Raw genomic sequence first — 11180 nt, 5'->3', positions numbered from 1 at the left:
AGCGGCGGGGCGGGCTCGGGGGCTGCGGGGAAGCCGCCCCCCGGCAGCAGCCGCCCCCCCCCCCCCCGGCCCGTGTCCGCCCCCGGTGGCGCTGCCCAGGCCTCACCCCGGGCCACGTGCGGCGGCTCGGAACGGGCCGGGCCGGGACGCGGCGCCGCCGCCCGCGGGCCCTTACGTAAGGGGCGAGGGGCCGGGCCCGCCGCCGGCCTGCAGCCGCCGGGGGAGCGCCCGGTACGCGGCCGGCCGCCGCCCACCCTCCCCGCTCTCCGCTTCCCGCTCCCTCCCCTCTGCTTCCCTCCCCCGCCCCCCCGCCGCCCCGGTACGTGCCGGTGAGGCCGGCGGCATCTCCCGCAGCGGTTACAGCCGCCTCCGCCCGCCCGCCCGCACCGGGCCCGGCCGCGCCGCGCCACGATCGGGGCCTGCGCAGCCGCGCGCGCCCCGCTCCGCCCCTCCCGGCCCCGCCGCCGCCGCCCCCCCCTCCCGCGCGCGGCACCCACCTCGCTCGCTCACCCGCCGGGCGGGGGGCGGAGGTCTCGCGAGAGTTGCCGCTGCCGCTGCGGCTGCTGCTGGTGCCGCTGGTGCTGCCGCCGCGGGAATTTTCAAATTCGCGGGATTGTGCCTCGGGCGGACTACGTGTCCCAGAGTGCCGCGCGGCACGCCGCTTCCGCTCCGCGCCTCCGTGCCCTTCCGCCGCGGGGCACGCTGGGAAGTGTAGTTTCTGGAGGAGCGGCGCCCGGCCTCGAATGGCGCGGGGAGAGGCACCATCTTGCCTCGGGGCCCGGCGGCCACCCCTATGGCCCGGGGTCGGCAGGAGGGGCGATGCCAGCGCCCACCCCGGCGGCACCACCCGCCCCGCTGAGCCCCGCAGCACCGCACGCCCCGCTGCGCCCGCTATGGGCCGGCAGCAGCTCGCCCTGAGGGGCCAGACCTGTCCCACCACCCACCCAACGCGCCATGGCGGCAAGATGGAGCCGGGCAGCTGGGGCCAGACCGCCCTGTGCGTGCCCATATGGCCGCCCACGGGCTCCTGTCCTCCTGCCCGAAGCGGGCTGCAGGGGAGCTGGGCCCTCCGCAGCCACCAGCCCACGCTCATGGCAAGCTTAGCCCCAAAACCAGACTCCTCGCTACGAGTTTGTGGCGTTGGTTTTGGCACCTCAGTGGGGGCTTCTGCCGTACAGCTGTACCAGCTTGGTGGCAGTGTGCGAGGTGTCTGTAACGCTGCTCGCTTTATGTTAAAATCCAAGCTAGGGCTATCTGAATGGGATTTCGCCAGGAGCAGCTGTCTGTAATATACACGAAGTGTCAATGAGGAGATGACTTTGTATATTTTATAAATAAAGAGCTTTCCAGGCATACTTGATTCTTGGTTTCTAGTTTATTACATTAATTATTTCTACTTGACTGCAGAGATCTACACAGCAAGGAAGCAGAAGCATAGCTAGACTTTAATGAAATAATACTGGCGATTAAAAGTATTTTAACATGTATTCGTTCTAGACGTTACATTAAAATTTTAGTCTAAAAAAATACCCAAGTGTCAATACAAATTAACATTTCTCTACAGATAGAACATGACTGTCCCACACATTCACCACTGGAGTGAGGGCAGCAGGAGGTGCTTACATAAAACTATTCTTTACAACCACAACAATGATAGTTCTTTGCATTGACTTGTCAAACTGATTTATGACCTTTTTCCCATCTACTTCACAATGCAAGCTATATGTCACCATCACCTTGGCAAGATACTTACTCTTTCAGGTTTTGCCTTTTGGAGGTAGAACATCAGCAACATTAGAAGAGAAAAGTATCTGTATTTATAAATTACTGTTCAGTGAATCCTAGTTCATAGCTCCTGATGTTCTGGATGTTGTTTCACTTAGGATGAGAAGGTGATAATAAATTGAGGTATCTCTTGTGCAACACTTCCTGTACAAAGACTGAGCAAGCTCCCACTTTCTTGTACTGAGTAAGAATTAGATGACTGAAGATATTTTCAACCCCTTCCCACCTAGTAATTGCTTCCACACTCCCCCTTTTTTTTCAAAGTTGTCAATATGTTTTGTTCTCTTTTCCATGTGTATTCAAATCTCTGTCAACATATAGAAGACGGTTTTTAATCAATCTGTGCATGCCCGTTCAATATATGGTACTACTTTTATTTCAGCTACTAAAAGAGGTCAATTTATCCTATATTCATGCTAAATAAAAGAAATCCATTAGCCCTCCCAGCTTCAACAGAGCCTAATGCAGTCACTAACACTTAAATAACAACCAGCTAATTTCTTTTATTCAAGTGTTTTGCTGTTGTGAGAATTTAAGTGAAGCTTACTGAACTCACAGGAGTGCCTGTAGCATCATTTCATCGCTCAGTTTAAACTACTGGACTAAGTCTTCTGTTTTCAACTATAAAAACAGAAAGATGGAATTTTGATCTTTGGCATTTTAACAGATTTTTCACTTTCAAGCTATTTTTGCTCCAGCCCACATAGTAACCTTCACAAAGAGATTCATTGCACATTGCATTCAAGATCATTTCCATTACATTCTACAAATTGTCCAGAAAATACCAGAGCTATTAAGTGTCACTCTGGCAGTTTAATACCCACCTTTTCTCTCATACTCCTACGTGCACGTCCTAAAATACCCTAAAAACAATTAGAGTGAAAATCAGGATACGAGTCAGTTCTTGCATTCCAGACCTCTTTAGCACATCCACAATGGATTTTGAAGCAAAGCAGCAGAACTTTGAGATGAATGTTTAAACAGAACAATACACACTCAGAAAGGTTAACTGACAAAAAACAACCAGGTAACTAACACTGAATAATCCTACCTGAGATTCCAATGTCTTCTTTCAGAAGAATAGCTTCCTGTAAGGACTAATCTGTTTCCCATCACAGCAAGGACTCCTCGTTAGAGTTTCTTTAAGGACAACACCAAATTCAGCAGAAAAAACCCTCCCTGTAAAATGCTTCCACCAAACACTCTCAAAGATGTCTTTGCAACCACCCCAGGCGTGTGATTCAAAGAAGACTTGCAGACACCCACCTCTTTCTTCACCTCCTCTTTTCCAGGAGAGGAAGCACCTGCCAGTTTCCTAAATTGGTCTGTTTACTGCCTCCTCACCCTCAGTCCGTCTGGGCTTTAAAGAAGTAGGCTATTTAGCTGCACTTTTCCTCTTATTTTTAATATGAAAACATATGCTAAAAAACAAGATGGTCAACATAAAATTAAGGTTACACTTATTCACTGAAAGGATGGAAAGCAAGTAAGAAGGAAAAAGAGCAAGTCTAATGCTATCCTTTGGAGTGTAGGTATTCTGTCATGGTCAAAACACTTTTCTTTTAAAACAGATATTTTCAGGTATTAATAACCAAATCTGCAGTGCTACCAAGGAACGGCAGGATCACCAAAGGAGTGTCAAATACACTCAGTTTCTCCCAGCTTCCCACACTATTAACAGCATCCATTATCCCTAAATTACAGCCGTGCCTCTTAAGGTTAAGACTCAGTTTTTTATATTGTCATGCAAATGACAATCATGACTCAGTGGCTGCTGATGCCATTTTAGATATATTAATTTGTGACACGTAAGAGCATGGATTGTGGACAAGGACCTCCCTGTGCCAGTCACTGAAGTAGCATGAAGTAGCTCCTGACGCAGCACAGGAGCTTGTGTGATGGACAATATGAGGAACCTGCAGGATGGTGTGTGCCAGCACAAAAGCGTGACCCTTGTCAAGTGTTTTTGTGGGCAGTGAGGAAAAGGAGAATTTGTAGATGCAGTGTTTTTGCAGATGCATGCAGATAGCTTGTCCCAAACATGCTGGACATCGTGAAGGCTGTACAGCAGTGTATGAGAGCATACCAAGGTGGTTGTATCACAGGCTGATGGGTGATGTCGGGACTTGCTCTTTGTTGTGCATGAGAGGCTATGCGTGAGACAGGCAGAGCTGGGATGGACTATGAAGGGCCTTGGAAGTGAGAAGAAGCAGCTCTTACTTCATTAGGGAGAAACGCAAAGAAAGGTCTGGCAGCACCCAGAAGGGAGACAAGTGTTCTTTGTAGAAGCGTGATGATGTGCAGGACAAAACTGCATTTGTTCAGGGAAGGAAAAGCACTTTTGCACTAAGCACAGTTCGAAGTGGTAACAGCTTGGATGAGATTCTTAGCTCTATGGATGGAGACAGAAAGGCTTCCTGTCAGAAGTCTTTGCAGAGAACAACCTTGCAAGGCCAAGATATGGGCCTGAATAAGGTCACAGGGAGAGGTCTGGACCAAAGATGCCCCCAGCTATAGGCATGTAAAGCTGTTGGCCTGCATGGCTGAGGAGCAACATGATGAAGTGGTCTGTTGTAGCTGAGCTTGGGTTTCGGCTGATGGCAGGGCTCACCTGGACAAGCACCAGAGAGGCTGTGTTAAAGAAGGCCTGGGAGTCTTCTTGCCCATCAGCATCAGAGCTTCTGCCTTTTTAGGTAGGGGAGGGAAACAGGATTTTCCTGTGTGCCATGCATCTGACCTGCTTTACGTGCCTCCAACAGGGTAAGGTGGTGATCACTTAGCTGTGAAAGGAGTCTGCATGGTTTTTGCAGACACCAGCACTCTGCCCTTTTGTTTTTGGTGAGATTAATCTCACCTTGAGAGACTGGCCTGAACAGAGCTCTGGATCTTTAAGTTGTTCAGCAGTCAAATTTATGTTTGTGGTTGAGATTACCTGGAGATAAAGCGTAGAAGAAGAGGACAAGTCCAGAGCTGTATACAACCCACTGTGGCCTAGCTGATGGGATATGCTGATGGAGAGGAGACCGAAGGGGAAGGGAGGGCAGAGCCACGACAGACAGACAGACAGAATTATGTATCGGGGAGGGAAGCATGGTCGCCATGTGGGGAGCACCTGGCAAGAGAAGGGAGGCTCAGGGCAGAGCTGGAGCTGGTGGAGAGGTCACTCAAGGTCCAGCACCAGCAACATTAACTGAGTGTGGGGCAGAGGCCGGGTGAGAGGGAACGAGCTTCATGAGGACTCCGGGATCCTCTGGCAAACAGGCTTTCTGTCAGCCTGCAGCGTGAGGAGAAGAGAGATGCATGGTGGTGGAAAGAAGATGTGTGAAGATTTGTGGTCGGGGTTGGGGGGGAGGCGTTTGTAAGCAATAAAGAGGATTAACACATACATTCATTGAATTGCTGAGGAGCTGGAGAGGGGTGAGAGATTAAAGAGAGAAAATGAGAGGGAGGCAATTCAGGAGGTGAGAGAGGGTGGAACCAGGAGCAAGCAGGGGAGGTAAGGACAAAAACAGCCAAGAGAGCTCAGCATCTGTGGCAGGAGCAAAGAACTGCAGGGGAAAAATGGGAGTGGATGTGAGATGGTGGCGGGGGGCGGGGGTCCAAAATCAAAACACTGGAAGAAAGCAGCAGGATCCTGCGCAAATGAAGAAGGAAGATGTAGGGAAGAGGGGGAGAAGCAGCAGCTGGAACTGTACGCAGACTGACATTGTTCGGCCAAGCTGGAAAATGCAGGCTGCATGGCCAGCAAGGTATCATCAGGTTGCGTGCAGTTAAAATTGTTTAAAGCCTATTGGACAAGCTATATTTCAAAGGTGATCTTATTTAGCTAGGTCAATTTAGCCAGGCCAAATATAATTGCCAGGGTTGTGTAGGGAACAAGCAGGCCACTCCAGCATCAGCACAGCAGCTCCTGAACAGGGCCCCAACACATGGAATGAGGCCCTAACACATGAAATGGGGCCCCAACACCCAGGATGGGGCCCCAACACATGGAGTGGGGCCCCACAGTGCACTGAGGCCAGCAGAGCTGGGAAGGAGCAGGCAGGCAAATGGCAAGAGCCAGCCATGGGGCTCGGGCTCCCCAAAAGCAGTGGGGGCCGCATGGCCTTCCCTCCACACCAACCGCGGGTGAGGCGGACGCCCACGCTCTGCTGCCTCATGCCCCTCGTCCTCTGTGTTAAAACCCTCTTTGGACTGTAAGCATACATCAGGGACTTAAAGGTGAAACAAAAAAGAAAATGCTCTGGAGATGTAGCAATTATTTCCAAACCCAGGATTATTTGTAAACACAGGATGCTCAGAGAGGTGGTTATACTTATCCAAGCATGTAATTACAAGGATACTAGTTTAAAAACAAGAATTAAATACAGTTTAAATCTGCCCTCCAGTAATTACATAGGAGGATACTATTTGTAAAACATATCCTGTCTTTAAGGCCAAATATTAAAATACCTCAGTGGTATTGTGTTGACAGTACGCAGGATTTTTTTTTTATTTTTTTTTTGAGACGTTTCATTGTGAACTGAGAATTTCATTGTTTCAGCTGAGACTGTCTTGATTTAGTCTGCTTTAGGGTTTTTAAAAGAGTAATCTGCATTTAACTTCCTGGATTCAGATTGCCTGGTTGTGAGATAATAGCAATTAGTTCTGTGCAATTTTTACTCTTATATAATTTATAGAGCTTCTCAACCTTTAATTCTACTGTATGTTTCATTGGGAATAAATATTTTATATTTTTCCTTGAAAATGGTATTAATTCAATTGTAGTGCATTGCTACCATTACACATTAAAAACATTAATTAGTGCTTTTGAATATCAAACCCAAAGTGATTAGAAACTTAATGAACCAAAAATAGTATAACAGCATCTCTTCTGTTCTCCACTGGAGCAGCAGTAATTTAATATAATGAGAGGCACTCCAGAATTTCCGAGGGAAAGGGAAAATTAAACAGGGCTGGAACTGCAGTTGTAAAGCACTGTGTAGCCAGTAAAAAAGAGAGAGTGAGAGAAGTGTCTGCATTTGAGTTCAAGCAGAAAAGCAGACCTTAGGAGACCTTGAAGATTGCTTCCCTCAGCAGCACACCCTGCACGGGTCGCACTTCAGTTTCTTCTGTAAAAAATGTTGCCTCCTGATGGCCAGAGGTATTCCCGGCTGCCTCTGTCTGGAGCACATAATGGAATCAGGATTCCCCTCGGGTTTGCTCTGTGTTGCCCTTGGTACGGGCAGGCTCCCCGCAGCACGTCACACAGTCTGTGCTGGGGTCTCAGCCTGCCCTTCCCCTCCACCCAGCATGTGCAGGATGCGGCACACCGTGCTTGCCCTGGCAGCGAGGTGGCTTCCAGCCCCTGTGATGCTCCCAGGGCAGGGCATGGCCCGAAAGGGCTTTGATTTTATTTTTTTCCATTGGGGGTATTTGTTAGAAGCCCAGTGATACAATTGCTTGAAGCACAGATATCTTCCTCTTGCTGCTTTAAATATGGGTTTTCTGCCCTCAAGTCCAGCCAGGAGAGCAAGGTGCTGTCTGGGCCTGATCCTGTCTTTCTCTGTGTGCGTGGTCATGGGGAAAGGACTGCAGTGAGCCAGTCGTATGCGAGCAGTGGTGCTGAGCAGACGCATCTTCACTCTGCAGCTTGGTGTGCCTCACATGCCATGGCTGAGCAGCAGCGAGGGACCAGTGCTATGAGCTCTGGCTCCAGCCTCTGAGCAATGCCGGTAGCTTGACTAGTTTTCTTTTCATAACATCTGGACACCATGTCACTTATTTAAAACTTACGAAAAGGAGTCACTTGGAAGTAAGAATGAGGGATTTCAGATATTTTACATTGCCCACACAAACAGTTTTTTCACCTCAAGTACATGTATTTCTGCACAGGGCAATAAATAACCTTCATGTTAAGCCAAAATGCATACAGCTCTGTCAATAGTAAGGCCAAGAAGGAATGCAAATCTACCTGTGAGGGAGATGATTACCCCTAGAAGCAACCTGGTCATTATGACAGGATTTATCTCATCCACCTTTAGCCGTGTGAAGGATGAGGAACTAGGTTAAGCGTGCCCAAAAGCCTGTTTTTCTCCAGCTGTGCTGACTGATCCATAAGGCAGACTCCCCTTCCTTACAGCCCTGGGCCTTATGACACGCCAGCTCCAAGAAATGCCAGAAGTCACCTGGGCTCCCAGTAGCCGAAGGCTGGAGCACATACTTTGAGAGGATTCGTGGATCCCACAGCACCCGTGTGGGTCAGCAGGAATGGCTCTCTGGGGTGCCTGGGTCTCTCCTCTGGCGTTAGAGGGAACCTAGGCAAAGTGCAGGGAAGGGGCTTCGCTTGTAGACAGCCACCAGAGGCTGGGAGGCAGGCGGTTGCTTAAACTGTGTCTAAAATGACTAACAGATCAAAACAAGCTACGCGTAAGATGTGCCAACGTGGCTGCACCTTACCCCAGATAATTCCCAGCACGTGTTTCTTTCTTTGCGGCTTGCAGTCGGTTGACTGCACAAGAAGTTCCCGAGTTCTCCACCAGCCTTTCACTTGCCCACCCCTTTTGCTCAATGATGTCCCTTTTTATGTGGCGCGAAGGTCACACAATGGAAGGACCCACCTCTCTGCAAAGTGTTCACATTCCGGCAGCAGCACTTGGTCTGCATTGCACAGCTTGACAGCTTGAAAAAAGTAGGGTTTGTACTTTGCGATGTAAACAATAGATGCTCTTATGCACAGGAAAGGAATAGAAGATCCTGCATAGCACGTGTGCAGTCTGGCTGAATTAATCGTACTGTTCAAGTGTAAGGGGTTTTATGCCCATGGTTTTGCTGGGAAATCCCAATGGTCATTAGTTCCTAAATCAAGTTCTTCCCGACAAGAGAATTTGTTCAGGTTTGAGATTGCATTTCTGGTCTCTCTTGCAGCTCTGTCAAACCCTCATCATCATTCGCATTGAAACAAAGCAAGAATGGGCTTGTGCGGAAAAAGAAAAAAAATCCTGAAAATCTAACTCTGAAATACAGTTTCCCTGTGATTTCTTGTGCAGAGGGATTTTTTAATTCCGTTTATGCAGCGCAATATCAACACGCAGTGCACTGAAACTGAGAAGGGGGCTTCTGTGCTGAGGTGCTGCAAACTAGCCTGCAGATGTTTTCTGAGATCTAAAATAAAAACACTGCAATAATTAAGAGGGGGTTTTGTTTTCTCATTGGCACTAAAGTCACTCTGCTGTCTACAGTTCATTATCACAGTGCAAATACGGTATGTGTAAGGTTGTTTATACAGTGTTCAAATTTGGAATGCCCTGATTTACCACAACTTGAGCTGGGAAGAAATCAATTTGAGATGGTTGATATTAGGCATTTTCTTTGGTGGTTGCCATCTACATGTGCAGCTTTAAGCCAAAATACCAGAAGGTGTAAATTAGAAAAGTTGCAAGCAATCAAATCCAAACTTTTGTAGCAAAAATATGAATGCTGGAAAATACAAGCTGAAAAAGGAAAATAAATCATACTGGCTGCTTTTCATAGGGAACACGGACATATGTTGAAATGACTGTCAAGTAGAGATTTTTTTAAAAAGCGTGCAATATCCAGCAGTTCCTCCCTCAGCAGACAAAGCAAATAATAGAAGTTCCTCATAGCAGCACGCAGGGGAGCACAGGATATCCGTGTTTCCTCAAACCATCTGCAACAGACTGCTTCCTGAAAATGTCTGAGAGTACAAGTGATTTCCCTGTACAGGTGAGCTTTAATGTCAATGTGCTCAGCTGTGTGAGCAGCACTGCTGAATGTGAGTGATGAATACGTTTGCCAGCACAGCAGCTACAGTGTCTAATTTATTGCTGTGTGGGCTGTCTGGGCAGCTCAGCCCTGCAGCCTTTTATTCTGCCAGATGCTGATCGCCTCCCAAGAGGTACTCAGACACCTCATTTGTCAATGGGTGCTTGGCGCCGTGCAGAAAGTGATCAGCACCTTGTTGGATATGACACACGTGCTGAAAAATGAAGGTTATCCATCCTCTTGCAAACACAGACGGTGAACACAAAGCCAGTGCCCTTGAGAGAGCCACTGTGACCTCTGGTGTGAGCAATTTGGAGGAGGAGACATCACTCAGTGTGCTGAATCTGCCCATTAGCTGCTGGAACAAAGATTTACTGTGAATAAATAGTCCTTTCAGCTGCTCTCGCTCCACCATTTCAAAGATAGAAAGTGTGTTTCTGGAAGTGGCGTCATGGAAATTATCTGGGTGCCACCAGGTCGGGAGTCTCCCCAGGTAGCCCTCAGACATGGGGCAATGCCCAGCCGGGCTCCAAGGGAGGCTGTGGAGGCCAGCCCCCATGTTTTGCCCTCCTGCTCACATGTGTGGGGTGCTTTGTGCTGTGACCATGCCCCTGGCATGGCCGGGGCAGCTCCCCGCGCTGGCAGGGACGGCAGTGCTGCACTGGGTGTTGCTTCTTTGTCTAGGGGTCCCGGGGGCTGCCTGAGGAGGGGACTTGTGTGTAGCACCTGGTCTGTGAAGAAAAAACCTGCCCCCAGGTTTCTGTGCAGTCTCCCTGTCCCTTCAGCATGCCCCTGCCTCTGCGGGACAGACTGCTAAGCTCCTCTTCCTTTTGCATGTACCCACATAAAAAAATTCAGGGTCAACAAGTTTGGCCTAGATGTGCTGGCTGAGAACAGAGTCCTGTTTTGTGAGGCTTCACACAATGATAGGATTATACTTAGCCTGTCTCACAGAGTGCTTGCAACTTGACAAACTGGAAGGCAAACAGCTGTAATAAGAAACACTGTGCTAAAATTCACCCAGCAGATCAAGCGCTGAGCCAGAAGCGTTGGCCAGGTACCCCCGTCCCTGCCATCACTGGTTCGAGTAGACTTGTGCAAAAGTAGGTGGCAAGTGGGTCTGTGTGTGTTTGTTCATTGCAGTGGCTGCTGCCTCTTAAGAAATGTGCTCAAAAAAATAGTCTGCTAGATTAAATATATGTTGGAGGAATTGCTAGCCTGCAGCTGACTAGCACTCTATCCAAGGAACAGCTCCAACAGCAGCTGCTCTTTCTGGATGATCAACATCACCTTCCTTTAATTTTGCAAAGCTAACGATGTACAAGGATCTATCTAAGGGCCAGATGGCACCATTGACTTCTAGTCCAAATTTGCCATTGATTGCAGTGGAGAATTATACCTAAAAATAAGCACTGTGACTTGGTCTTGGCTTTGAAAAATAAAGTTGCATAGATTTTCAAACTCTAAGAGACAAATTCAGTATTCTAATCCCCCTTCCTGCATGAGAACAAAACTCTGGATTTTACCTAGTCATATCCACATCAAGATCATGACTTCTGGTGGAAAGACAAATGACACTGCTACAGTATGCATGCTAGTAGAGCTCCTCTCACTTCAGCTGGAATTAAATC

The 11180-nt window shown here is 48.5% G+C and overlaps 1 protein-coding gene across 2 annotated transcripts in view; it reads right to left on the bottom strand.

The window, feature by feature from the left end:
* Positions 1-661, bottom strand: part of AHCTF1 (AT-hook containing transcription factor 1) — a 47935-nt gene extending 47274 nt beyond the window's left edge. The window contains exon 1 of one of the 2 annotated variants that reach the window (XM_080586711.1): positions 498-661. The gene's annotated coding sequence lies outside the window, so the exon portion shown is untranslated. Of the gene's footprint in view, positions 1-327; positions 462-497 lie in introns of those variants that run through there. The other variant, XM_080586710.1, reaches the window with a different exon arrangement.
* Positions 662-11180: the final 10519 nt, after the last annotated feature.

The sequence above is a fragment of the Anser brachyrhynchus genome (assembly GCF_964034855.1).
Source record: "Anser brachyrhynchus genome assembly, chromosome: 3".
Taxonomy (NCBI): domain Eukaryota; kingdom Metazoa; phylum Chordata; class Aves; order Anseriformes; family Anatidae; genus Anser; species Anser brachyrhynchus.
Note: the sequence above shows the minus strand (reverse complement) of the source record. Positions and strands in the feature narration are given on the sequence as shown.